Here is a 15,460-nt window from a genome sequence, read left to right as displayed (position 1 = left end):
TCACATTTGGGAATGACATCTTCTGTCATCTTGACCAAAAGGAGTGTTACTATTTATCACCAAGAGTAAGGAGATGGAATATTTCACACAGTGTGCTCTGAGGGCCTCCAGCATCAGAACTGTCCGTGGTGCTTGGAAAACAAACATTTCCATGCCCCACCCCAAACACACAGCAGCAGGATTTCTAGGGCTTGGATGCAGAAAACTACATTTGAAGAAACATGCCAGGTAACTTTTATGCACACCAAAGTTTAAGAAGGAAAAAAAGAGAAATTACCCTATTTAAAATGATCATATTTTTCCTTAAACCTTTATTCCTGACTTATTTACCAGACGGCCTTCTGCTCTTCCCCTGTACATCTGAGGATGACCTTAACAATGAAAAAGCAAAAGTACAGATGTCAGAACCCAGCAGTAAGGAGGGACAGAGGAGGTAAAAAGAAGGATAAGAATGGGAATATTCTCATTTATAAGGTGAAGTGTTGAGATGCCATCTGTAAGTGTTGAAACAATAAATAAAAGCATAGGCATTTTAATTAAAGCTATGAAGGTCATCTCAATAATTTAAAAATAGTGAACAGAAGTGTGTTAGAGAAAGAGCAGTAGCAGGCAAGGGAGCTAAATCTACAATGTGATTTTTTAAATCACAGATACATATTATAATAGTGTTTATTCTTTTAGAAATAAATTTTACTATATATAGTGAAATGCAATCAATTCTAAAAATTATTGCAGTTTTATATCAGTTCTTCTCCCAGGTTCTAAGATATTGGTTCTAAGAGATTGGTTCTGGGCCCATTGAGAACCTACTCTGTACATTCCAGAACATTCTTTTCTCATGAGTTCTGGAGTGCTTCAAAATGCCTGCTGCTTCTTTCAGATCTCTTATTATTTTGTTGCCTTATTTGTGAGATTAGCATTCTTCTGTTATGTGAGAGGGGAGAGAGGAAGGAAATCAAACTTTTTCTTCCTTGTCAAAAGTGGCTGAAAAGGATCTCCCTGTTCCCACAGGGCCAAGACACATCCTTTTGTTAAAAATAGTGCAGAGCATAGCAGTTAAATCCTTTCATGCCCAACACAGCAACAGTAGTATGTCCCTGCAGCCAGCATTGATAAGGTGAAGGGAAACCTGAGCACTGGTCACACCTTTTATTTACACTGGTCTCTTTTTAGTGTTGCCAATAATACGTAAGTTACTAGAGCTCTGTTCCTGAGAAGCCATGAGTGAAAGATCGGCGACTGACTTAATTTTAATATAAAATGGGAAGAATGCAGGAGAGGAATCATTTATTGAGTTCTGAAAGTATGCTCAATATTTTAAATTACTTCATTTCATTTAGTTCTCACTTTGTGAAGTAGATATTATTAATTGCAGTAACTTATTAGATTGGGAAGACTGGTATTCAGGGAGGTTAAGTAGTTTGACCAAGATCCGTTTAGAAAGCTGTGAAGTAAGATTCAGCTCTGTCAGTCTGAAAATCTATTCACAGCCAGTGGCTACTAGTAGATATGTTATGGGAACTCTACCCTATTATTGGATTCTTTCAAAGATTAAGTATTATATAATGAATGAGACAGCCCTTGGCACACCACTTAGACATATAGTCAAAACTCAGTAAATTTTAGCTCCCTTCTCCTTTGAAAATAAGGCCTCCAGCCAGCCTCAAAGGATTTAGGAAGACTAAATTATCTATTTACCTCCCAAACTTAAATTCAGACTCCTTGAGGGCAGGAAATATATCGTTCACGGTATCTGTAATGCTTTGAATAGTACACAATAGATGTTCACTATTTATCTGCTGAATATTAAAAGGTTAAACAAAAAGAATCAAGAAGATAGGATGAAAGAATCAGTTCCAGGTACAAAACTCCAAAAAAATTACTGGAAAATCTAGAAAACAGCAAAGGACAAAGCTGTTCATTTTGATGTAACCAGGTTGACGCACTGTTGACACTGTCGAATCAAAGGGTCATGTCAAAATGAAGATCACTGCTTCCTTTTATTTTAACTATTCTATGTATGTGTGATGGTTAGGTTCATGTGTCAACTTGGCCAGGTGATGGTGTCCAGGTGTTTGGTCAAGCAAGCACTGGCCTAACCCTTACTGCAAGGACATTTGTGGCTGGTTAATAAACCAGAAGGCTGGTTTATTAAATCAGCAGTCAATTGATTGCACCTGTGGCTGATTACGTTAATGAAGGATGTGTCTTCTGCAATGAGAGAATTCAATCAGCTGGTTTAATCCAATCAGTTGAAAACTTTTAAGGGAGAAGAGACAGAACTTTCATTTCTGCTTCAACTGGCAAGCCTCTCCTGGGGAGTTCATCAAAAGCCTTCATCGGAGTTGCCAGCTTACTGCCTGCCCTGTGGAATTTGGACTTGTGCATCCTACCCTATGGAATTTGTACTCGTACATCTCCACAGTTGCATGAGACATTTTTATAAAATCTCATATTTACAGATATCTCCAGTTGGTTCTATCTCCCTAGAGAACCCTACCTAATACAGTATGCAACAGAGATCCTAACCTCTTCCTCCTCATTTTCCTGGGACCTGATCACACATAACCTCCAGCCACTGATCCTTCATTCATGGATGTATTGTCTTACTGTCTAAAACCAACATTTAACAGGGCAGCTTGCAGTGTGAAGTGTGAAATAGTCAGGGTACTTGTACACAATCATGAATTCCCAAGAGTCCTTGGTACTGTTGGAGACACCATGATAACGGTTACCTGTGATGTTTGTGAATGTTACTGGATTTTTGGACGTTGAATTCTGCATGTTTAAGCCAGGATGCAGCCTGGGGAATGCATGTAGCTCTGCATTTATCTCTGTGAACTCCAACAACGACTCTAGTAGGTAACTGTAAAAGTCCTTCAGTCTTACCATTTGACCATTATAAACCTAATAGCCCTAGCTAATTTGAAATTCACATTCACGAATTCATATTTTCGTTACACACTAACACAAATGCATACACACAACTGCAAATGAGTGTGGCTGTTAGAAAGGAAGGAAAGAAATATCAAAACATATGAAATCTAAGACTACAAGCAAAAATTCATAACTTTGAACAGTATACTGCTAAGACTTATCACACTCTGAAGAAAATTATTTCTGCCCTTAAGTCTTTAACCATGTAAGATATTCTTCACCTCGGTTTTCTAAAGTTTCAGTTAGCTATTTCTGATGCATTTTTACACTGAAAATTAATGCAAAGCCTCTGCTATGACCAGCAACTTTCACAAGACCCAGCAACATCTGGCTATTGATTTATTATGTATTCCCACTTGTCACAATATACCTTGAATCCTTTCTGAAAACCTCATGATATCCACCTTTGTCCCACATGGCTACATAGTAGAATCAAATCCACTGTGGTCACAGCAGAATCCGGATATAATTTTACTTGTCATCCCAAAACAACTTAGAACTTGTTTCCCGAGTTCAAGTTTCTTTTGAACTTGGATGACTGTTTTGCCTGATTTGCTCTTTAGCAAGTTATCATTTCTCTTGCTTTAATGCAAACCCTGCAAAATTTCAACTTAACTGGACTTTTTACTGACTCTTTTGAACAGAGGTCTATTTTACTACCCAGTTGACTAGCTCAATTTGTCTTCATGACAGCAAGTTAAATGGGACCACTATTTTTATACAGAAAAGTGGTGGGGTTTTTTTTAATGAAAAATGAGCAATGTTAAATCTAAAAAGGATTGTGGAAAATGGGTATATTTTATTTCTCTAAACTTTAAACACTGGGCACTTCACTTTTTATGTTAGTAGATACCTATCTAAGTGTTTGAGAGTACCTAGCCCTCTCCTCTCCAAGGTCAACTGTACAATTAAAGCTGTAGATGATCTATTGGACCATATAGTCTACTCCTCCATAGAACAAGAACTCTTTTGAACAGATGTCTGATTGGTTTGCTGTATCAGAATATTCATGCTCAAATATACTATATAACTTCCCTTCAGATAAAGATACTGTAGACACCTTAATATCATTTCCCTTAATTCCATATGCCATCAGCAAATCTCTCACAAATGACCTAATCTCAATATCTGCCTAACTTCCAGCTTCTGTCTCCAGTTTAATATCTTTTTAAGACAGACAATATGATTTTCTAGTTATTTAAGCATAAAAAATGCCTGCCTCCCTAAGAAAAGAAACACATTGGTTAAAGAAGAAGGAGGAAAATGGGAGGTAGAGAATTCTGCCCCTTAACCTCACCCACCCAAAGCCCCATCCTCTGGGGCTGGCGGGACATTCCAAGACAGACACATCACATGACCCAAGTGCTTTGTGTATTTTAGTGTGATTTATATTCATAAACAAGACAATCCTCCTCAACAAGAAAGTGAAAGAAGGCAGACAAAATGTCTCCATTTTACATAACCATTCATAGTTCTGCTTCCATTCCAGTGGTTCTTAAGCTGCAACCTATGAGTAGAATTTAGAGTCCAGATACTTGGTTTGGAAAATAATATGTCCTTATATTTTTTAACATCTAGGTAGATTTTAGCATTTCCTTCAATATACATGTAGACAAGAAACAGTAGCAGTACCTGTGAATTTATATCTAATAAACAGCCAAGATAATTTTATATAATATAATGGTTGCCACAGATATCTCAAAATACTGTTTATGCTCACCCTAATCTGAAATCATGGTTGCTATTAAAACTACTGCTAGATTGCCTTCAATTCGCCTGTCTAGAGATATTGTGCACTGAAGCTGGCCAATATTGGACCACTCATCATCTTGTAGTTATTCAGACACCAAACAGTGAAGTTGCATGCTTTCATGTTGGGGACTCAAACAACAATTTTGTTTTCCAGTATTTCCCATCTACAAATATTTGTTATCAAACGTGAAAGGAGATGAAAACTCAAATGTTAAAGTTTTACAAAACTAGACAGTTCAAATTTCAATTCAATCCCCTGTGGGACAGTACAGCCTTGTTAAATATGAACACGGCACAGTTTTTAACTTGTTAGCCTCCACACTGACATGTATTCAAAACACAAAATTTAACTTTAACTTGCCTATATTTTAATATTTTATATTGTGATTTAATATAGTAATACAAAAGTACATATATTACTATTTCACAAATCTGTTTAATCTTGTGGTAACTCTACTTTAATATAATTGATCTTGTTTGCAATCTTATGTGTTTATTTTATTCATTTTAAAATATACTACTGAGAAGAGATCCACAGGCTACACCAGATTGCCAAAAGACGTCTGTTTTCATTTCCTTTTGCTGCTAAAATCAAGGTGTCAGCAGGACTGTGCTGCATTTGGAGGCTCCAGGGGAAAATGCACTCCCTTGCCTTTTCCAGCTTCCAGAGAGGGCTCACATTTCATGGCTCATGTCCCCCAGCCAGCAACTGCATCACTCCATCATCACGTCTATTTTTCTGACTCTCCCACCTCCCTCTTTCACTTAGAATAACATTTGTAATTACATTTGGCCCATCTAGATAATCCAGGACAATGTTAGCCATATCTGCAAAGCCCCTTTTCACATATCAGGTAACATATTCACAGGTTCCTGGGATTAGAACTTGGACATCTTTCAGGGGCCATTATTCTGCCTACCAGAGTTTCCATAGTGCACAGACACACATGAAGTCAGGAATCCCCATTCTATCTCCTACCACCTTTTCTGATATTACAAATATATCAGTAACACCCTCCATAACTCAAAATAATGTGCTGTACACTTTAATTTTATTAAAAATCTTAGCTAGCTAATAAATACTCTTGATAATCACAGTCACATTCTAGAGTATAGGCTAACATTGTAATCATAATATCTGTGACATCACAAATCCAAAAACCCAGTGGAAAATAACCATATGCACAGATAAAAGAAGTTGGAAAATCTAGAATCTATATAAAATTCATACAATACATTGCATAAGGATAAATGATGTCAAGGTGAACAACTATTTCATATCCCTCTGAGATATCAGAGTAAGAGCTTCTGTGAACAAATTCAGAAGCCTTTATTTCCCCAAGAAAAGAACACAATCTCTCCAGAAATCAAGGTCAAACTTGATTGACTGTAGCAGCATTACAGAAAGTAGTTAGAGGAGTTAAATTTTATTCCCATCTCTCTCCATTTGCCACGCAAGTTTGGAAAATGTATGCAATAGCCATTTTCTCTTGCACACAATCTCTCCCCCCATCTCTATCTCTATCTCTATTTTTATCTCTATCTCTATCACTCTCTTTCTCACCAAGTAAATACTGATACATTTCTTTGACATTTCTTAGATGTTTAGAAACTTAAAACGAATGTATGACTACAATAGCAAGTGTTTACAACTGTCTGGTCAATTTAAGCTATTTCACAGTCTCCCCTCAAACATACCTACTCTCTTTTACCAACCTAAGAAAATAGATAAGGATGTTCGTGATCTTCTGAAATCCTGTCTGATTTGATGGCACAAAATATTTCTTCTTATTTCTTCAAAGTTGAACTGTTGGTCTCTGTTGTGTTCTTTCTTAAATATCTAATTCTACAATGTGTTTAAAACTATAAGAAACCTCATATCCTTTGGAGATTTGGTGGCGACTACCTCAAATAATAAATATTAATATGAATTATTTTAATCACGCAATTTATTGGACACGTCTACATATTTTTAAAACCCTAAAACATCTTACTAAGTAGACCATCATTTTGTTCTTTTGTTATAATAATATAAATTTTGCTGTTACATATGTTTGTATGTATGTGTGTGTATGTCATATATATATACACATATATATATACACACATATCATGCCAAAAGTCACATTTAAAAATGAGAGAAAGAATCTGCATCTTTTCCCTCATATATATAATTATAATGCTGTGGCTCAGGGAGACAAAGTTTCCAGATACTTTTCACTTGTTACTTTTTTATTTCAAAGCTGCTGCAGAATTCATTTTATTCTAGAATAAAAATTACCTTATTATTCTCAAAATTAAAAATTTTTTCATATGAAAAATATTCACCAGATATTCTTAAACACTTTCATAGCATTATGGTTTCTTAATCAAACTAGAAGCTTTCTAGATCCAAAAGACTTTAATAGCCAATTTTTGTCTTTTCCCTCATTTACATATAAATTCTCTTCTCCTACTTAAATGTCATCAGGTTATCTTAAATTAGTGGTGAGTTGGGAAAATAGAAAGAAAGGAGTATTCTAGGGGATAAAATAATTATTGCCTTTGCAATTCAGTACAGCTAATTTTCTTTAGTGTTCTAATATTTAACAAAGGAAGTGCTGAAGATGCAGTCTGTCTACCCACCTCTATGCACATGACCGCTATTGCCATCCCAAGCAATGTGTAATCCTCTCCTGAATAATTGTTCAACATTTGGTATCATATCATAGTTACTGTTGTGGATAATTTTTCTCCAAGTTAAATACGTGAAATCCAGAGTCTGAGTTTTGTTGTTTGTTTGTATGTTTTTTAAACAAATTTTTTATTGTGTAATATAACATAGATACATAGAAGTGATAACTTTCCAAGTGCAACTTAACAGGCAGTCAGAGAGCAAATTTCAAAGAATGCTATGGGTTACACCTCACAGTTTCAGTTATTTCCTTATTGTGAAATATAACGTATATGCAAAAAGGTAATAACTTTCAAAGTACAATTTAACAAGTAGTTATATAGGAAATTTCCAAAAATGTTACGAGTTACAGTACTATAGTTTCAGTTATTTCCTTATTGTGAGATATAACATAAATGCAAAACGGTGATAACTTTCAAATTAATATTTAACAAGTAGCTGTAGAGCAAATTTCAAAGAAAGCTATGGGTTACAGTTTCATCATTTCAGTTCCTTCCTTCTAGCTATTCCAATACTGCAGCAACTAAGAAAAACAAAATTACATCGAAATTCAGTATTCGTAATCCTTTGTTAAATTCCACCTTGTCTGTTGCTACCCCTTCCTCTAGTTTAATACCTTTCCCAATCTTCAGAGATGTCTAGGGAGTGACCACCCTAAACTGTTCATGTTGGGCAGCTTGCTCTCATGAAATTCATGGTTGTAAAGAGGAAGCTAAGCCCACCTGTAATTATGCCTAGGAGTCACATTCAGAGAACCTCTTTTGTTGCTCAAATGTGGACCTTCTCTCTCTAAGCTCAACTCTGCAACTAAATTCATCACCCTCCCCCTGACATGGGACAGGACACCCCAGGTGAATGAGTCTCCCTGGCGACATGGGACATGGATCCTGGAATGAGCCTGACCCTGGCATTGAGGGGTTGAGAATGCCTTTTTGACCAAAAGGGAGGAAATAAAGGCAAAAAAAATAGGTTTTAGTGGCTATGAAATTTCAAATAGAGTCAAAAGGCTGTCCTGGAAGTTACTCCTATGCAAGCTTCAGCTAGATATGCCAAATGGCCACAGTATGATAAGCCCAAGTCAACAGTAGTCCCAAAAACCCTAAAGAATACCTGGGTCCCTATCTGAGACTCTATAAAAGTTTCTCTAAGTTTATTCTTCAGAAACTTAAATCCTTTGGAGAACTCCTATGCCAGCTAAGTCCCAAAACCCAAAGGCTACAGACTCTTTAAGAATATCAACCAAATGTGTTTGTATGTTTTTAATGTTATTTACTAGGAGAAAGGTTAAAAGAAATACGGGGAGCTGGTATGGTGCAGCAGAGGGCGGGAGCCCTGAAACTGGTCTCAGGTGAATGACTGTCACTACCCACCAGCTGCAGCTCCTGAATAAATCACTTTACCTCCCAGGGCTGCAGTGTCCTCTTTATGCCCTCGCCATCACCCTGCCATCCTGTACCATCTTCTGTGACTCTTGAATAACATGACATGTACATTTTACTTTTTGACTGTAACTATACAACATAGCTCTTCTCAAATATTTTAATAAATTTTAATACAAAAATTAAAGTAAAGCAGCTATGTCATCAATGAGACAATGCCTTTTTCTTCAAAGTCACAAAAGGTATAGTAAGAGGGGAAATGCAATTATATTAGCAGCTGGCACCAGAATTCCTCGTTGTGGAAAATGTGCCCAGAAAATACTAGTGAGACTCCAAGAGACCTTGTTTTAGGTGAAAATGAGTTGTGGTTGATAAGGGGAGAAATTCGTCAGATATTTTAGATATGGAGAGGATTAGGGAGAGAGAGGGAAAGAAAGAATAGGGTGTGACACCAGAAAAAAGCAACAGAACATGACTCCAGAGTGTGGCCTCTCCCCAAATCATGTGTAATTACTAAAATCATTCAAGTCTGGGTGGGAGCGAACTTCTGGGAATCATGAACAGTATGGTCTTTGCCTCTAGACCAAGGATCAGCAAACTCTTTTCTAAAAGGGCCCAACAGTAATTAGGCTTTGTGGGTTCTGTGGTGTCCATTGCAACTACTCAATTCTGCCATTGTATCATGTCTTAAATAAGAATGGGTATGGCTTCTGGCTGTGTTCTATTAAAACTTTATTTAGGATACATGTTTTTAGTTTGCTAAAGTTGCCAAAATGCAATATACCAGAGCTGGGTTGACTTTTACAATAGGGATTTATTAACTTATAAGCGTATATTTCTGAGGCCATGAAAATGTCCAAATCAAGGCATCAACAGGCATCTTTCTCCCCAAAGACTGGCAACCAGCGATCTGGGACTCCTCTGCCACACGGCAAGGCACACAGTGGCTTCTGCTGGGCTCTCCCTTCTCTGCCAGGTTTTGGTGTTTCCAGCTTCTGTCTTCAGTGGCTTCCTCTCTGTTTCTGTGGTTTTCTCGGCTTTTTCTCTGAGCTTCTGTGTCTTCCTCTCTGAATTTCATCTTCTTACAAAGAACCCTGGATGAGGTGGGTCATAATTCAACTTAAGATCCTACTCACCAAAAGAATCCTCCTTACAATGGGTCCATACCCACAGGAATAGATTAATTTTAAGAACATAATTTTCTGGGGTCCCTAAAGTCTCCAAACCATCAAAACACTGAAATTTGAATTTCATATAATTTTCACATTACAAAATATTGTTCTCCTTACAGTTTTTCAACCATTTAAAATGTAAATCCAGTCTTAGTTCACAGGCCACACAAAGACAGGTCTTAGGCCAGATTTGGCCTGCAGGTCTAGTTTGCCAACCCCTGTCCTAGGTCAGAGTGAGAGGCAAAAGAACCAGAGCAGCATCTATGGAGGTGATGAGGACCTGACTCCAGACACTCAACAATAGTAGGGAGAGTTCTAGACTGTCAGAGCCTGGGGAAGTAAAGATTGATTGAGTTTAATCAGATTCCTAATAAGTAGCTGGGCCCCAACGGACATCTAGGTTATAGGTGGAACAGACTAGGCATGCTAATCAGATGTGTTAATTAGAACTCTGCAAATAACTGAAAATAATTTTGGCCGGTGTGAACAAACAAACAAAGAAGAAAGGTTAGGTTATGGAATTAATATGAGGACACAGGTGTGTTTCACTGAACACAAGGACAAAAGTATGAAGTAAATCTCTAAATTTTCAGAAGAGACTCTGAGTCCTTTGGAGTTCATATGACAAAAGCCTTGAAGAATGAGTAGAATTTTAGAAGGCAAACGGGAAAAGGATTCCAGGAAATGCGAGTAGCTTAAGTGAAGGCACAGAGGCAAGAATAAGTTAGATGTGCTTTCAATTACTGCAGAAAAATTAGAATATGTGAAAAGGAAATAAAGTTGTGGCCCACCCATCTCCCTCCTGCCTGTGGAGAAAGTTTCCTCAACCCTACTCCAGTTTTAAGACAGCAATACATCTGAAGCCAGACAGAAGGAGGAAGGCAGGCCTGCCCAGGAGCACCTCAGCTGCCCAGGGTGTGTACTCAAGCTGCAGGAAATGAAGAAACACAGAGACCTCCCTCAAACCAAGAGTCCAGGGAAAGGCCTGAGGTCTCATCAGCCAGGACACGGGACTCCAGGATAAGGAGGAAACCAGGAGTGGCCAGGCCCATGTCAAAAGTTGATATATGAAGCAAAATGGGAAAATTTTGAAATACATAATGTTGGCTGGATATATTATTTTCTAGGAACAGGTCAAGACTTTTCTCTCCATGTAACTATTCATCTTATCCACCTCCAAGGAGGAAGTCAGTTCCAGTAGGGGTCAGGGGTGAAAAGGGCTACAAAGACCCAATTAGGCCATTGCAAAAGGGGATGGATTATCTTAGAATAAAGAAAAATAAACAGAAAATTCTGAGGCAAATAATCTTTTCATCTCTTTGGCCCCTCTGGAACCTCTTGGGAGCCCTCTCCCTCTTGGAACTGGTCTCTGTGCAGCCAGTGCAGGAATCCAAACCTATGGCTGTTCTTTGCTGGGGAGGAGACCCTGGCTAGGAACAGCTAACAGGATGTGGTTCATGAGTTTATCTTTTCATACCCTGCTGCATCCTCAGAGTGATATAATTGTGCAGTGTCAGGATCAGAGGACTTCCTTCTACTAGTAGGCGAGGTTAGACAGAGGATAAGAGGCACCCTCCCAGCCTACACGAGGTCCACTCGGCATGGCAAGAAGGCTGTGTGGCCAAAGCTCTGCCTTGTAAAGAAGAGGACTCCTTTGCTGGAGTGTCCTATTAGCACTTTATCTTCTTAGGGACCTATGGAAAGTGGTATAGCCATAGTTGGATGACTGATGGAGTATTCAGGGATTTGGTATTCAAAACAAATTTACTTCCATCTGAAGCAAATTAGGAGTTGGCACTGGGAAGTCAAGTTGGCCCTAGAGGCCTGAGCCAGGCAGATAACACGGGCAGAGGCAGAATGCAAGCATAGACACAGGCAGCAGTGTCCAGTTGATGCAGCAGTGAAAGAAGGCATGATAGTTTAATCTGACAGGAGGAGACACAATGGGGAAAAAGAGCTTACTCCGTTCAACAGAGAACATTTCCCTTTTAAAAGATTCAATGGGAAATCTTGGTGCCGTACCATAAGGTCTGAAGAAGAAAGAAAAGAATTCCCAGGTTGATAGAAAACAGTCCAAGTCTGTTTCCACAATGTGCCTTAGGGACAGACCTCTCCAGACACATCTGAGAATGAAAAACAGTATCTGCATTGGCACCAGTAAGAATAAAGAATAACCAGGCTATCAGTCCTGCTTCCTTAGATCATAAACTGATCATTAGTTGCAGAGAGGGAGCAATTTTGCCCACCTGGGTTTACACAATTAGACACAGTCTGGGAGGTTTTATGCTTTTCTCCTAGATAGGGATGAAAAGGAGAGAAATGAGCAAGACCGACAAGGGACAATGCTCTGATGCTTCTGTGAGTGATCCCTAGTGCTCTGAAATGTTTAGAATGTAAAGAGTGACTGGGCCTCACTAAATACGACTCCCATGAGCACAGTGCCTCCCTCGTGGAGGTCGGGATGTATTTTGAGGCAGTCAGGGATGGATGGGAATGTGACAGCTCTGACAAGCATCTAGACAAAAATACTGAATATGGCTTTTTCTTAGTGAGGGAGACCGTCAATGCTCAGATTTCTCCAAATACATTATGTGACATTTGATTTACAACAGAAAAGAAAATCCAAAAGGAAAAGTCATTGTGAATCTGCTGAATGTTTGATTCATCCCCCCAGGCAACAAAGATCAGTCAAGAGTTCAGATACGCCATGTGCTGTTCCCGGACTGAAATGATGGAAAACAAGCCTTAACAACGGCCTCCTTCTGAACAACTTTGGAGGCCACTGGCTCAAGAGCTATGTTAAGGAATAATGATGTTTCCTGAAGCCAGTCTAAATGCAGTTTTTATCTGAAAACATGTTGTATGCAATCAGTAATCAGTGCCCACTCATTCTCCAATCCACATTCAGCATGTCTATAATATATAAATATTTTCTGTTGGGTCTAAGCTCTGTAACATACACGTATACACAAATACACACACAAAGACTCAGTGCCTTTCTTCAAGGAGCTTACAAGTGGTCAGTGATTATTATTTTTTAGGCAAATATCTTAAAGCTAATTTTAGAGACAGAAACACTTTTTCAGGAAAAAATTCACTGGGCATTTCTAAAACCACAGAGAGATAATATACAGAGTGTCTCAAGAAGCAACACAACCAGTTCTTAGACCTTCACTATACCCCTTCTCATCACCACTGTACAGCTTCAGATAGGTCAATTTTAGCTACAAAATTATTAGACTAAACATCATGATAAAGCAAAACTTTTCAGCCAAGTCATTTTAATTTTCAAAGGGAAATAATGATTTTAAAATAGTTCCTTTAAATATTCTACTAGCAAAGAATTGGTTCTCTTTGTAACTTACCATTAATGTTTTAACCATGTTCTCTATTTTTAGAAGGGCTGCATGTCTTGTTGAAAACCTGCCTGTTTCCTAATACTATGCAGCTGAATATTTCTCTTTTTTTCATGTTGCTATGACATTCAACAAAATGATAAAATTAATTTTAGTTCAAGGGCCTGTGATAAACTCTTAGCCTCTTGCAGAAGCAGTTGATCATAATACGAAGGAAAACAAAAGTTACCTTTAGAAAGATGGAAAATAAGGTATCTACTATCCCTACCATTGTGTTACAATGGTAGGGATAGTAGATACCTTATACACAATGGTAAGGACAGTAGATACCTTATACACAATGGTAAGGACAGTAGATACCTTATACACAATGGTAAGGATAGTAGATACCTTATTCTCCATCTTTCTAAAGGTAATTTTTGTTTTCCTTTGTATTATGATCAACTGCTTCCAATATACAAATTTACCTTCCAAGTTAGGGAGAGAAAAGTAATGACACAAATTTTTAATATTAATAATGTTACATTGAAGATATTGGTTGAGAACTGGAACGAAGATACAAGGAAGGAGGGGAAGGTAAAAATGACACAACATTTCAGTCAACATTTATTCAGTGCGATGTCCATGCCATTCACTGTACTGGAGGCTGGGAATACATGAGTGAACAAAATCTGAACCTGCCCTCCTAGGACTGCCATCTGCTCGCATTGGAGAAAACATTTCTTAGTAAGGAGAGGACTGATAATTCAGTATCCTTCATCCCTAGCCTCACTCAAATTCTACCTGCTAGCTGAACATTGATTAACAGAAAAATGCCCCAACAGCCCTTCAAAGTCAATATACCTAAACCCCAACATCTTGCCTGACAAAACCAAACTCCTCATGTGCTGCATACCTCAACTAACGGAATCAGAATTCGTATTCCCAGAGGTTAGCTAGTTCTCTGGGCTAGCACTAGCTCCTCATATTTTCTCTCTTGCCTCTGTTATTTTTCAAGCCCTGCCTATTCTACCATGGAAATAATTCTTTAAGTCCATCTTCTCCTCTTCCATCTTACTGCATTTTTCTTAGTTTAAATCTTCATGATTTTGTGGTGAACTAATGAAAACATTCAGTATCTGCTTCCAATATTTCACCTCTCCATAAATCCTTTGCTCTAACACATGAGACATCTTCCTAAAACACCTGATAATAGGATCATGCTTCACTCTGCTCAAAACTTCAAGGCTACAATATATTGCCAAAGTCTTTAGCATAGCCTTTGAGCTTTCTACAGTCTGACAAAGTTTAACATTTACAGTACCCTGAATTATATGCATCCACACACTCTATGCTACTCTGAACTATTTCCTGATCTTCTAAAACCAACCTAGATATGCACACACTTCCAAACCTTTTTCTCACTGGTCCTCATGTCTAAAATGCCTTCTTGCCTATCACCACATCCCCAGATTTCACCCATCTGAAACTTCTGGTCAGATGCAAGAAGAGTAGGAGCTTGTGGAAAACTAGTCTTTGGAGCAAAAGCAGGTGATGAACATAGCTGTGGTCCGATATTGGCAAGTTTAACAGTAAACGACAAACCTGAGTGTGCAGGGGCTTTGAAATCCAAAAGGGCAAATCTAAGTGCAAAGTCAGAAAAATTTAATGAGGGAAAAATGCATGAATTCTGTACCAGGTATTCAATCTATTTCCAAAATTATCATGTAGTCATTGTTTATTCAGTGCTTCTTTGAAGGGCCCAGGAATCTGCTCCCAAGAGTTTCCTCATAGGCAGAGCTTATTCATAGCAGATGCTCCTTAAGAAATGTCCCTTTTTTAGAAAACAAGAAACTGCTTATCTTGGGTTGACTAACAAGTGAGTTTCAAATGTTTTGGGTAGCATTTGTTTCATGAAGTTCTCTCCTTGGCATACTTTTCTAACACTGAGATTAAAAAGAAAGTGAAAAAAAAATTTCTGCCATGCAAGGCAAAGCTAAAAACAGCATATGCAACTTTATATAACCAGGCTTATCCTAGCAGGTCAGGTCACCTTAATCCCTCAGTGAGTAAGCAGAAGTTGAACCACTGCGATATTTCCATTCATTATAGTCTCATTTCTTGAATGTCCATGGCATTTGTAACCAAGTGCCAATTACCAGTGTAGCCCATTAATCATTGGTGTTGCTTAATGCCAAGAACTGGAGTGAA

The sequence above is a fragment of the Choloepus didactylus genome, chromosome 3 (genome assembly GCF_015220235.1).
Source record: "Choloepus didactylus isolate mChoDid1 chromosome 3, mChoDid1.pri, whole genome shotgun sequence".
Taxonomy (NCBI): domain Eukaryota; kingdom Metazoa; phylum Chordata; class Mammalia; order Pilosa; family Megalonychidae; genus Choloepus; species Choloepus didactylus.
Note: the sequence above shows the minus strand (reverse complement) of the source record.